Genomic DNA, 15221 nt, shown 5'->3' on the forward strand with positions numbered 1-15221 from the left:
TGGTCAACATGAACAGGATGGTGAGTTTTATTATGATATATTTATTAACTATTTTTATTATTTTATAATAAGTTATCGTGACTAATATTTTTAATTGTATTTTTTCAGTCGAGCTTCCAAAAAAAGAAGGGGCATGTCAAAAAATATCGAGCTGGAAAAGTTAATACGGGCAAACAAGGGAAAGCCCGTGGATTTGGATTTCGACAGGGAGATCACATATTCCCCTGTCGGGAAGCATGGTAATTGGTTCACACATGAAGTTGGGAGGTATTTGTGGAACAACGTCCCCCTGAACGTATCTGGTTGGGACAATGTTTCCCCTACCTTAAGGAATGCAACAGTTGTGCATCTAAAGGTAACTTGGATACAATTTTAAGTTTAGTTGTGATTGTTATTTAATTAACTAAATATTTTGTATTTTGCAGAATAAATTTGATTTGGATAAGGTTAACATGGATCAGGAGCGTGCTCAATTGTTGTGGAGCATTGATTCGACACTTGCAAAAGTTTACAGAGGCCGAAAAAGTAAAGCTCATTCTTATTTAAAGGAAATCGGGGGCCTGCAGATATCCCAGCCGCATTAAACAACCCCCCGATGGTATGTCACATGAAAATTGGGCGAAGGCAGTCGAACATTTTCAAATGCCAGAATTTTTAAGGCGTTCGGTGTCAAACACAGCATGTCGTGCAAAAACAAGTAGTTGTAAATAGAGGGGGATCGAGCTCATACAGCAATGCATGTTTCAAAGAAGTAAGTTATGATATATTTAAATATTTATTTAAAGTATAAGTAAACTAATTTTTAATGTTAAATAGGATATCAGTCGAATTGAAGTTTTTCGTAAGGCTAATTTCAATCGACAAGGGGTATTTTATAGCCCTGTAGACTGTAGTCGAGCAACAATACGTAAGTGGTTAATTTATATTTTCATATAAGTGTTTATATCGTCAAGGGTATTTAGTAATCTAATTTTTATGATTTTTATTATTTTTTGGAAATACAGAATGCTTTACTCCAGGAGATCAACCAACGAAACGGTCTAACACCCACTGATATAAAAAACTGTTTTGAAAGAATATTGGGTGTTCGACGCGGACATATCAGAGGCATTGGGCGTAAACCCCCAACCGTTGTGTCCATGTACGATCAGGAACAACCAGTGACACAAGAACAACCGCAATCACAGGTAATTGTTAGTTTAAGTTGAAAAGTATAATGATATAATGGAAAATACAATGCTATAATGGAAAGTAGAATGCTATAATGATATGTTGGTTATGATTTGATATGTTGATATTTTGTAGTTTGGTAATTTTTGAAAAATAAATGCTATAATGGAAAGTAGAATGCTATAATGATATGTTGATTATGGTTTGATATGTTGATATTTTGTAGTTTGGTAATTTTTGGAAAGTAAATGCTATAATGGAAAGTAGAATTCTATAATGATATATTGATATTTTGTAGTTTGGTAATTTTTTGAAAGTACAATGCTATAATGGAAAGTAGAATGCTATAATGATATGTTGGTAATGGTTTGATATATTGATATTTTGTAGTTTGGTAATTTTTTGAAAGTACAATGTTATAATGGAAAGTAGATGTATGTTTAAGTGTATTTGATATATTGATATGTTGATATTTTGTAGAATGGTATAATTTTTGGAAATTATAATGTTATTATGATATGTTGGTAATATATTTTGTTTTCATTGTAGTTGGAAAAGCTACAAACAATAATACAGGACCCGACCTGTTCTACAGCATTGAAAAAGTGGTTTCACTCATTACCGCCACCAAAAGATGAAGGAAATGATGAGGATGAGTAGTTACTTTAGGATTTTAAGAAAATGTTTTGTAATTTGGAAGAATAATTTAATTAGGTGGTATGGATTAATAGTTTGGATTGTTTGTGTATGGATTAATATTTCTATAAAAAGTTATCAAATTTTATAAATGTTATATTATTTTTTATAAATTTAATGTTAAATAAGCAAAAAAAAACAAAAAAAAACAGTTTTTACGGCGACATCTTTTGTGGCGGCAGCTGCGAATTAGCAGCGACATAGTATTAGCGACAACGTCGGGCTATTAGCGGCGATGTAACTCCCCATTTCTAGTATGAGATCTAAATAAGTTTTTTCTTTTCTAAAGGGGTACTCGACGAGTCTGTATCCCGACTCGTTGAGTAGAGATGGGACGATCACGCGTTTTGAGCTGGCCACTCGACGAGTCCATACGCTAGACTCGGCGAGTCCGCCTGTCTGGATGAAGCCCTAATTTTAAGGGTTTGCACCCTATTTAAACACACTTATATGCCCCAACCTCGCCTCTATCACTCTCAGAACATTTCCCCTATAAACCCTAGCCCCCATTGTTGAGTTTGAGTGTGCTTGTGATAGATTGGAAGCTTTGAGGAAGAAAGAAGGTCCATAGAAGAGAAGGAAGATCCAGGAGTTAGCTTGCATCTGTTTTTCATTCAGGTAATGAAGTTATGACCTTGTGTAGTCCTCCATTACAACCTCCTTTATGCTTGTTATGCCTTCTTTGGAGCCTTTTATGATTCAAAACTTGAGATATGGACTCTCCTTGGATGGAAACTTCAGATCTGGACCCTCATTGCATTCTAGAAGCGTAAAGTTTCAGTCATGTTCGTGATTGAGGTCCCTCTTGAGATTAGAACCCCATTAAGAGCTTAGTTTTGTCATTTGAAGCCTTTAAAGCCATGCATGCATGTAAAGTTTGCAACTTTACGTGATAAGCATACCCTAGAAGCTTAGATCTGTGATTTGGAACCGTTGTATGGCTCAAATCAGGTCTGTATGGATAAGGGACTGAATGGACTCGATGAATCGCAAGCTTGACTCGGCGAGTCATATGAAGATAGTCGTGGACTCGACGATTTGGATGAGCAACTCGGCGAGTCCGATGAAGATTGCCTTAGACTCAACGAGTTGTTCATACAACTCGGCGAGTCGAATGAGTTTCCTCGAGAAAAGTAGTGTTTGAGTGAAATATCTTCATTCCTTCTTAGTTACAAGATAAGTTAGCAACTTTACGTGTTCAGATGGTTACAGAGGATCAGGTCTACAAGTTAGATGCTCTAGAATGGTTTAGAATTCAGCTGTATGGAATCTGCACGATAGGACTCGGCGAGTTGTTCTTCGGACTCGACGAGTCGAGTCGCGAGTCCCTGTTTTTCTTCGGCTTGTGAGTTCAAGGTGATTCAGTGAGTGGGAAAGGGTCTTGGTGAGTTAAAGTCAGTGTTAGTAAAGATGGGACTCGGCGAGTCTGCTCCCTGACTCGACGAGTCCGGTCAACTGGAAGTTGACTTTGACCAGGGAGTTGACTTGACCAAGGGTAAAATAGTCATCTTACCCCGAGGGTATTTGCAAGTATCTAATCTAGTGTTTTTGGGAGTTGTAGTCGGACAGTTCCGGAGCAGCAGTCAGCCACTTTTAGAGTTAGCATCTCAGCAGCCAGCATTACGAGGTGAGTTCCTTTTAGTAGGAACGGGTCTACGGCCACAATGCCGGCTCGTCTAGTTAGCAGTAGATCCGGACTTCGTTCCGATGCAGTAGTTTAGTGTGCTTGATGTCTTTGTGATTCAAGCATGTCTTTGTGATTCAAGCATGTCTTTGTGCTATGTGTTATGGACTTCGTTCTGATGCAGTTAGCTGGACTTCAGTCTGATGCAGGGGGCAAGGCCCCAGTTAGTCCGGAATTCGGTCCGATGCAGTTTTCAGACTTCGGTCCGATGCAGGGGGCAAGACCCCAGTTAGTCCGGACTTCGGTCCGATGTAGTTTCCGTACATCGGTCCGATGCAGGGGGCAAGGCCCCAGTTAGTCCGGATCTCGGTCTGATGCAGTGGGCAAGGCCCAATATGTGTTTATATGTTATTGTATGGTATGTGGTGATTTGGGGGACCTCACTAAGCTTTGTGCTTACAGTTTCAGTTTTGGTTTCAGGTACTTCCGCAAGCAAAGGGAAGAGCTCGGGATGATGGCACTACATACACCACAGTTTCAGCTTTTGTCCTGGGAGTTTATTTCAGATACTATGTTATGTTGATACAGTTCTTTTGTCATGACACATCTATTAAAACTTTTTGGGATTTATGACGTACGATTTCATGACATATTATGATGGTTGCTATCTTTAGTATAATTTTAACAAAAAAAATTTGTAGCACCTGGTTCTTGGTACATATTCTTTGTAATTAACTCTTTAAATATTGCATTTTTGGCCTTGGACTCAGCAAGTTGAAGGACCAACTCGTCGAGTAGAAGCGAGATAAGACGCGGGGTCTAAGCTGTAGACTCGGCGAGTAGACACTGTCTGGGCAAAAACCCAAACCCGGGTGTTTTCACCCTATTTAAACGCTCTAACTTGGCCTCCTTTGTCCTTAACACTTCCGGAGAGTTTTAGAACGAAACCCTAGCCCCCATATTGTTCTTGTGAGTGATCTTGGCCTTGTAAAGGAAATTGGGAGCCTAGTAGAAGAAGGAGGAGGTTGAAGAGTGCAAGAAGGGGGAGTAGATCTGAAATCTACACTGTGGGAAGCCTCCATTCAGGTAGAAAAGTTCCTATCTTGATCACTAGTTCATTAAATCCCCTTTTGTCCTTAATTAGTGGTTTTCAAGCCCTAAAACCTCAAACTCCATGTGTTTATGCTCTATGTTCTGAAAGGACTTCAAATCTGGACCTTATGGACGTCTTAGAAGTATAAAGTCTTTGTGGTTGAAGTGATTAAGGTCCCTATTGAGTGTATGACCTCATAAAGAGCTTGGAATTGCCTTTTGGAGCTCATAGGGCCATGCATGCACGTAAAGTTCACAACTTTACGTGATAAGCATGCTCTAGGAGCCTAGATCTATGGTTTGGAACCGTTGCATGTCACAGATTTGGTCTGTATGGGAGGAGGGCTGAAGGGACTCGACGAGTTCCAAAGTGGACTCGGTGAGTTCTATGATGATGATCTTAGACTCGACGAGTTGGATGAACAACTCGGCGAGTCCTATGAAGATTGCCTGGAACTCGACGAGTTGTTCTTCAAACTCGGCGAGTCACATGAGCTGTTACTGAGTTAAGGGAGGGTTTAAGTGTAGAAGGTCTAAACCTTCATAGATGCACACAAAATTAGCAATTTAACGTGTAGAAATAGTCCCCGAAACCCAAATCCTCAAGAAGGATGCTCTGGTGAGGATTTGGAAGCGAGTAGGAGATCTGCTCGTGGGACTCGACGAGTTGTTCTCGGACTCGGTGAGTCGGATCGCGAGTCGATTTAATCGTCCCAAGTAGTGAGTTAAGGGAGACTCAGTGAGTGGGAAGAGGGACTTGATGAGTTAGTACTGCGATAGTAGGGAGGGACTCGGCGAGTCTGTGCCATGACTTGGCGAGTCCAGTCAACTGGAAGTTGACTTTGACCAAGGAGTTGACCTTGGACCAGGGGTATGTTAGTCATTTGACCTAAGAGTATTTATGAGTGACTAATGTATGTTTATGGATTTATAGCAGGAGGATTACCGGTTCAGCAGTCAGACGCCTAGCAAGCAGACTTTCAGCAGCTACTTTTCGAGGTGAGTTACCTTCCAGTAGCGGTAGGTCTACGGCCACAATGTCGGTCCATCAGTAGGAGTTGTATGTTAGATGATTTTCTTTGTGATATTCATCTAGGTTTTCTACTACCTGATATGTTATGTGCTAGTATAATATGATGCTATCTGCTAGTGACAGTAGGGGAGATAGTCCCCAGATTACCAGTCGATAGGGCTGAAGGGGTAGTCATGCCTATCCATGCTAGATAGATTATGTGATATGTTTTATGAGGTAGTAGTATGGGTGAAATAGTCCCAAGTATCCGATCGAGAGGACCGAAGGGGTGGCCAGCACCCAGAAATGCTAGCCAGTGTCCGGTCGAGAGGACCGAAGGGGTGGCCAGCACCCAGATATGCTAGCCATTATCCGGTCGAGAGGACCGAAGGGGTAGGTCGGGCACCCAGATATGCCTGACAATATATGTTTTGTTATGTGTTGGTGGTATGTGGTACAGTGGGGGAACTCACTAAGCTTCGTGCTTACAGTTTTCAGTGTTGGTTTCAGGTACCTCTTCAGCAAAAGGGAAGGAGCTGGCGCGGCACACACACGCTCTTTGTTTTCCGCAATATGAGATATATTCTAGGATTTATACTCTGACATTATTATGTTTTACGATTCGGTTTTCAGATACGAGACATGTTTTTATTAAATGATGTGATCAGATGATATTTTGTTACAAACGTTTTGCAAATCACTTAATCAAAAATGAAATTTTTGGACGTGAAAATTGGGTCGTTACAAGTTGGTATCAGAGCCCTAGTTTGAGGGATTCGTACACACCTCCAGGAGAGTCTGAACTCAAATCGAGGGATTAAAAAGATTTTTGACAAAGAAAATGACTTTCTAAAAGATAAGACAAAAGGGTTTTGAAAAGGAACAAGTGTGTGATGTGCGCGACCGGCCGAGCTCAAGTAAGTATTCCCCAAAGTACCCATACAATGTTATGCTATGTTTATCAGTTTCAGTAGAACAACATGCTAGAATAGGACTAAGGATTTGGAATGATGCCTTATGTGCCTGCTTTATGCGTTTCAGCTTATGAGAATTGCATGTTGGTATTGAGTGGACAGTAGTAGAATAGCCTGTTTAGGTTATGCCTGGTAGTATGAGCTCAGTATTATATGCTAGTTCAGCTTCTTATTATGAGGATAGATTTGCTTGAGTAGTTTCCCTGCGTCTGAATGATGCTTGCTTCGTGCTTTGTGGGACTCTGAGTGATGGGAGTTAGCCATTAGGTGAATACGTCACGTCACAGGTGACCAGGGTTGAATAATCTTAGAGTGCTGGATTTGGCCCTATTGTGTCACACCCCAAAACCGGAACGGTGGAAACGTTCGGGGGCGAAGGACGTCATGTACAGTATCACAACAATGCAAAGTAGTAAACAAGCAACAACATCATTCATTGCATTATTAGTATAATTTTACTTACAAGTGTATTCTTTCATAGTAATAACTACATAATGAATGCTCAAAATAAAAGACGAGTCTTGACTGCTCCGTCTTCTCTAAACCTTGCATCGGTACCTGTCTATTTGTGACCTGAGAATACAAGTTATTTTGAAAGCGAGTATCAGCTTTAAAGCTGGTGAATTCATAAGTATTTAATGTCGTTATCTAAATAAGTATAAATGAAAAGTCTTATAAGTAAAACTGTAAACGTTTGAATTTCCTAGAAAATCCCATATTTCCTATTAGTATAAAAAGGTAGTCTTCTACCAAAACTGGACTGTTTTGTAAGTAGTCTTCTACCAAGACTTTGAGTGTAAGAAAGTAAGCAAGTAAGTAGTCTTCTCACGAGACCCGCTGTAAGTAAGTAGTCTTCTCACGAGACCCGCTGTAAGTAAGTAATAATATGATTGGTAGTCCCTATTCTACATTTGGAACTAAAGGTGACTTCCGCAACGAATCGCTAGGTCGAAATCCATATTTATTACCAAATCATATATAAGCCCAAACTATACCTATAATAGCTTACTAGGGATATATGAACGTATACCTTTGCTACTCAAAGGTACTGAACTGACTGATCAGAACTATTATGTATGTATATGTACACATGATATATAACTAAATATTTAAACGACCTTCGGACGGATACCTGATACCCACCAGACCACATCCCAATGAGGAAAAGTAAATAAAGAGGGTTAGCCTTCCTAAGTCCTTTAAACATTACTTATATAACTATACACATACATGCATGCTTTTAACAAGGTATCTATGTAAAGGTATCCATGTAAGTGTATCCAAGTAAGTGTATCCATGTAAGTGTATCCAAGTAAGTGTATCCATGTAAGTGTATCTCTTCATGTAGCATTTAGTATAGACTCATGTATGAACTGACTCTGGTGTAATTCCTTCTAATAGGAATAGCAAGTAGTATCTCCTAACTATACCTATAATAGTTACTAGCAATGTACAAGTATCGACGAAAGTATACCTTTGCTAGACAAAGGTACTGAACTGTCTGATGGTACTTTTATGTCTATATAGGTATACATGATATATAACTGATAGTTGAACGACCTTCGGACGGATAACCGATAAAGCCACATCCCAACGAGGAAAAGGAAGTAAGGTGAGCTAGCCTTCCTAAGTCCTTCAAACATTACTTATATAACTATACATATATAGGCATGCTTTTAACAATTTAAAAGTATAAAAGAAGCTTTGTAAAACATTTACGGGTTTTGAACAGTAAATAAATATTAATGACTTGATGTCATTCTATAAAGCATTTCAAAAGTAATTCCTTTGATAACAAAGTATAACAGAGTTTGGAAGAAAACATACAGAACGTAGTACAGTTTAATAAAAAGTTGTTAAACAAGTAAAACATTTTGGAAATCCATTTGAAGTAATCAGTTTGATAAAACAGCTAAAAGTGTAGTAAATGCATTTTTATGTTGGTTATTAATCACATGCGATTGATATAATAACTAGCATGATTTAACTTGCATTCTCCCCCCCCCCCCCTTATAAAAGCATTTAAAAACATTTAAAACATTGATTAAGGGGTATGAACTCACCTGTAGTTGATGGTTTGGATGTATTGACTGATGTAGGATGCTAAGTGTCAAGTAAAGACTTGAACACACACAAGGATCCTAGTTAACATATAGTAGTACATATATGTATCCAATTAGTCTTTAAACAACTAATTAACAAAGTTAAGACATCCTAGGACATGATAAACACTTTATATAAGTGTCATAAGTGCTAAGGAGTGCATCTAAGTGTTGTAGGACAAAGCCATTGAGTTTAGGGTTCAATAGAACCCCTTTCATGAGTTTACACTTTAATGACCATAAATCATTGAGTTTATGGTCGTAAACCCTTGAGTTCACGGTCGTAAGCTCATAATCCTTTGACCATTTGTTGATTTGAAGTCCTAGAAGTCATTTTGAAGCATCCTAACTCCAAGTCTAAGCCTTAGGAAGTGATTAGGGCAACAATTCACTCCTAAATGGAGTTTACGGCCCATGGACCATTTCTCAATGTGTTTGCTGCTGTAAACTCCTATGGACCATTGTATTTTGATGTTTTCAAGTCCTAAACACTTCAAGACAAAAGTCTAGGCTAGATTCTAGGCATAAGGAAGGAATATGAGTCATCATAACACATTTTGGGGTGTTTATGGTTTTGGGAGATCCCTAAACCGTAAACACATATAAATGGGGTATTTTGGTGATTTTTATGTGCTAAACACGTCAAGGTAAGGTTCTAGGTTAGTTTCCAAGGCTTATGAAAGGATAAGGCACACTTTGGCACCAAAATTAGGGTTTATGGCCCAAGATGTTCTTGGACCGTAAACACCCTTGATCCTTGGTTTCTTGGGTGCTTTCTTGGTGTTTAGAAGTGTAACAACGCTTATAAGACTCTAGGGTAGAAGCACTTACAAGATAGAAGCTTGAAAAGGTGCTAAAAGTCCAAGAACACTAGTGTGTGTTCTTGGTGTTCTTGGTGTAACTTGAAGAATCAACCTTTTGGAATATTTTCACGGATGAAAGTGTGTTAGATCACTAGATTAAGGTAGATATCAACTAATTAGGGCTTGAAACACTTACAAGTTGAAGATCAAGAAGGAAAATTCGGATGCTACTTGAGAGGATTTGAGTTTGGATCTTGGAATTGTGAAAAAGTGATAAAAATAACTAAGTCTCACTTATATAGCCATTAGGGTTTACGGCCCTAATACCATTTGGGCCATAAACTCCAAACTTTAGGGGTTTTGGAACCTAATTGATGTACAATAAACAGTAGGACATCCTCTCTCCAGTTATCTCTTGAAGCACTAACTTTAAACCACTCATACTTATTCCAAAAAGCTTGAAAGTTAGCAGAAACAGTTTTGACTTCAATTAAAGTGGATGGTTGTACATAATGTAAATGTTTGGGTTGTCACATATAGCGCAGCTCTTGTTTGAGTCTAACCATTGTAGGGACGAGTCTGTTACTCGAAGGATTATCTGAGCCTCATCACATGTGATGGTATTCAGGTAATGACTAATTGGCATTACAAGGAGGCCTTCAGCAGCTGAAGACCGGTCTGGGTGGAGTTAGAAATATTCCCTAGGGTAATCCTGTTGGGTTTTTAGCATTCTAACACTTCCTAAGTGTACATGCAACCCTAAATACCTTGGATCTATGTTTTCTCTATTATACATGCAAATAAGAACTTCCAAGGTATTATCCTAATCTAGCATATAAAACAATGGATATAGTAGGATAGAATACATACCTTTTGGTGTAGTAAGTCTTCATGAAGCTTGAGTGCTTAGTGCCCCAAGTGTGACACCTCAAATGGAATCACAATCATCAAAACACTTGGAATGACTTGAGAGAATTCTACACTCATCAAAATCGGCTAGCCCTTTCTTCACTATCTCTAGTGGCCGATTTTTCCTCAATAATAAGATGCTTATATAGTTACACAATTAGGGTAAACTCTTAATTGTCATGGCTTTCCATTTCCTTGGATCCATGGGTACAAATACACCATGGAGCATCCATGGACCATCCTATGGGTTTTAGCCCAACTTGATTATCCATGGAGCATTAGCCCACTATACAAGTATGGATGATTTACACAATCAACCCATATATTTAATTAGTCTTCTTTTGATCACTTAATTAATCCTAGATTAATTCTTGATCAATACTAATTAAATAATCTTATTATTCTTATTATTAATATACTAGAACTTATAATATATTAATAACCATAAGTGTCTTATTTCTCTCATTCAAGTGCATGATGGTATGCAACCCAAATGGACCATGCCGGGTCGGGTCAAGTCTTACCAAATATAGTTATGGACTTAGACATTAATCCAACAGTCTCCCACTTGGATAAGTCTAAAACTATTATTGCGTATGACTTCAGGAACCAACCGGCAATCGTAGCTCTCAAAAGCTTCTGTCGAACTCTGACCTTGTCGATGAACTCTGACCTTTGTCAGTGACTTGTCCATTAGATAAGGGATCTTATATTCCTCCATTCTAGATATCATATGGACTGAGACATGGATTATAATCATTCTCTCTGTCCATTTGTTGTTTCCCGATTTCCGATTTATGACGACTGACTAATTGAACAAATCAAATCAGTCCTGGCCCGGCCGAGCACTTCCATTTGTCATCATCAAATCATCGAGGGGCCCACAGATATCACTTTTACCCCGAAGGTAAAAGGAATGGATAAACTTCGACTCATATGGCTTGTTCTACTACTTGTTGAATCATACACAAAGGCACGTTTTATAGCACCGAGTTACCAAATGTGTTTTCGTGCAATCAATGTACTATCAACTCATAGTAACAACTCATATCTCTAGGTTTGAAGAATATAAGATATTATCGTCTCATGATCACTCGTGATAAAATCCATGAAGTGATTCCAATGAGCGCGGGTTGAATCCAATACTCAGAACTTATGAGCACTCATGAGTGTTGTAGCCCTTTGTCCAACACCTTAGACCTCTACAAGCCAACCCATGACAGTCTTAATTCATATCTACTTCCAACATATGACCGACTGTGGATGGTTTGAATAACTTAGTCATTCCGGAAGAATAACCCAGTTTATTCGGGAAGTCAAAACATGCAAAGTGAAACACAATAATAATTGAATCCAATATGGTCTCAAAACTTATGAATATAAATAAAACACCTTTTATTTATCACCATATGATTACACATTATTCATTGTATACTGTTTCAGCTATCAACTTTATTCTTGAATTTAAAACAATAGTTGTCCCATGCTCCAAGCATGTACACTATGTTTTCTAAACACTAGTCATGCCATACACCAAGTATGCATACTATGTTTGTCTATGATCTTTACTTTGTGAACTAGATCAATTGAACATAACTTCAATGATTCTCTTTTCACAGTCCCAAATCCTTACTGCAAATGCAAGAATTCCAAATTCATGCCATTTACTGAAATCTGTTAGATTCTAAACTTATATGCATTGATCCTCTTGTAATGATTATGCACAAATTCACAAAGACTTGGCAACAATCATTACAGAGTATTCCAAAGGAGATCAACTCCTTGGAAACATCCTTCTTGCATTAAGTTTCCTAATCTTAAACAGATTGAAAATTCTAACTTTGAAACATTTCCAGATTCCATTTTGACTATCACTTCTGAACAAGAGTTGCCTCCTTACAGACTATGTTAATACGGTCCTTCCAGAATTATCACTATACTTCCAATTGTCCTTGAGCAACCAATCTTTGGTAAACCTTAGATTGTCCTCGACAATTGTTTAATCCTTTTAGTCATATCCAGTTCTAAACCTTTTCCCTTCTTAATGCCCCAGGCATTTGAAAATTTTAGAACGGATGAATATAGCACATGTAATCGATCCTATATCCGAAGCATATGGGACACGATTCATGATGTCTTACATAAAGACTAAACCAGTCTTTTGCTATAATATTTCCATTTCAATTTGCCAAGTTCTCATAATTCAGATTATGAAAAGGGATGCCGTAGTCATAATCGAATTTTAGAACGCAAATAATGGACCCATATACAAAATTTCCTTATGTTGAGCCATTCCAACATGAAATTCATATATATCCTTGACTAAATGATTAAAACCTCACGATCTAAGCTTATAGATTTGAGATGAAGCATAATTTCCTCTCCCTTAATTATAGCAAAACAACTTTTTCCCAATTGAAACTTTTGTTTTCTATAATTAACATTGCTAACTTGCAATACTTATCATAATTATCATGCTCCCACTAACATGATGATTATTAGCATAACACTTATGCTCCCACTAGCTTTGACATGTACTCAGAAATCAGCTAGACAGTCTGAAATTTAGATTCATACACCCTTTCCGTAGATAGCTCACCTGTGTGTCTAAGCAATTTCAAGAACCATGAAAAGGGATACCGTAATCATGGTCTCAATTGCTTAGGCATTTGCCATTTCTCACAAGTCCATGTTAGTGTGCCGGTTAACCACATGCGCTCCACTAACGACTTTTGAAAATGCAAATAACACAATTGATATCTTCGTAAAATCTACTTAGTGAAAGCGTTTCCTCACCATCATTTTCATGAATCGGAGAGAAACCTTATGACACTTAGATTTATATGGTGTATGAGTTCCTACCCATATGAATTTGTCAAACCATAATCACAAGACAAAGATAATGACAAATCCAAAACCATATGGATTGAACTCAATCTTAACTTCTTGCCACCTGGCAGCTCAAGGGCCTGCCATTGCTTCCAAGTTGTTATGCAACAAACTGAGAACTCTAAGAACTCATATGCAAATCCAACTTTAACTGGAATGGGCACAGATATGTCAACACGATAGGTTATAAACCTCAAGTCGTGTGCTAGTGAAGAACTTGAGGTTTTATTCTTGATTATTTCTTGAGACTTTCAAGACCTTTAAGACTCCCACTGTCCTCTTGACATATAAGACTCCCTTGTCAAACATCCAAGAGATAGTGCGGATTCTAATCAAGAAAAACACTTTACCCAATTGGCCTAAGTTGGTCTTTGTTTTATCCAAAACATCACAACTTACCAATTTCAAATGTACAAGAGTAGAAAACTTTTACTCTTACATTTGACAAGTGTTTTAAACCTTCTTTAAGACATGTCACTCAAATGACAATCTTGGAGTATGACTCTAAGACTTGTATTGGAACGAAGTATGACTCATCTTCTTGATTTAACCATTTCAACAATTCAAGTTCCTCTTCTTAGTCATAAGAATGCACTAAGATTTCCTTAGAGAACTAATTTTGATATGGTTTCTTAACCATTAAGATGATCACAAAACTGATACTAAAGTACTCTCCCATCTTTTCAGATTTGAGAAACTTTTATCCTTCTGCCTTATTTGATTCTTCTTAACGATCTTTAGTGGTGGACTTAATCAGTGCACAAGAATGTGTACTCGATCCCTAAGTCCTTTACTTGACTCACACATCCATGTGAACAAGTAATTAGTCTTAATTTTCCAAAACTTGAAAGTTCTCATTCATCATGCTATACAACTTGCATGATTCCAAGTTCCGGTCCAATTGAAACTTGGGTGATGAGAATCTTTCCTTATTTGGTAAATTTAGACATTACCACAAATGAAAGAATCAATTTCATACTTCCACTCTTGCTACTAATGGAATCTTATAAGCAACAAAAATTTCCACAGATGCCATTGTAAGGATATTTTAAAATAAATAAAATCAAAAATTTCCTTTTATTTTAAAACTTTGCGGAAAAACTATCCTTACAATCCATATGAAAACTTGTTGTTATCTATTCCTAAGCAATATCTCATAACTCCTAAGAAGTAGCTCAAGAATCCGATTTTTCAAACTATGCGATAGAAATCCATCTATGCGATCAGATTCAGCATATTCTTCCTTTAAGTTTCTTCACTTTCCTTTGATTCTTAAACCATCACCATGCGACCCGGTCACATCATGTATCAAGAATCTCAGAATAGAAACTTAACAGAGTTAGATAGTGGATTTTACCTGAAGTAGAGTCAAACTTATTGACTTTAACATCCTTAGGTAAATTTGGCAGCTTCGCAACCAATGCCCTTTCTTTGGTAATACAAACATATGGACCCTTTGATAATGGTACACAGGACTATCACAGACTTAGCTTTTTCTCTTTACCATTTGGTCAACCGAGTTGACTATAGCCGATCCCTTTCCATTGGGAAGAGAATGCTTTACTGGATATCCAATGTCATCATTGTCAATGTCCATAGAGTTTTAGGAAGTTGATCTTAGCAAATAGATAAGATCATTAAGGGTCTTGTCATAGTCTGTTTCATAGGTGTCCCAAAGGAACTCACTATGTGACTTAGAAAGTGATTGAACCACCAACTTTCTCAAGAATTTGACACCCAACTCTCCCGGCTTGTCAATATGTGACTACATCTCCAAGATGTGATCACACCTAGACCTTGCCTTGCCAATAGGGCTTGAGTAACCTTAAATTTTTCAAGAACTTGTAGGTTGGGGAGAAGAATTGGAGGAGGTGAAAGAAGTATGATTTCCAAAGGACATCATCTTCATTTAGGAAACCTTGTTTCACTAGATTTGGGAAGATCATAGGT

Source organism: Lactuca serriola, chromosome 3 (assembly GCF_051521515.1).
Source record: "Lactuca serriola cultivar US96UC23 chromosome 3, Lser_US96UC23_V15, whole genome shotgun sequence".
Lineage (NCBI taxonomy): Eukaryota > Viridiplantae > Streptophyta > Magnoliopsida > Asterales > Asteraceae > Lactuca > Lactuca serriola.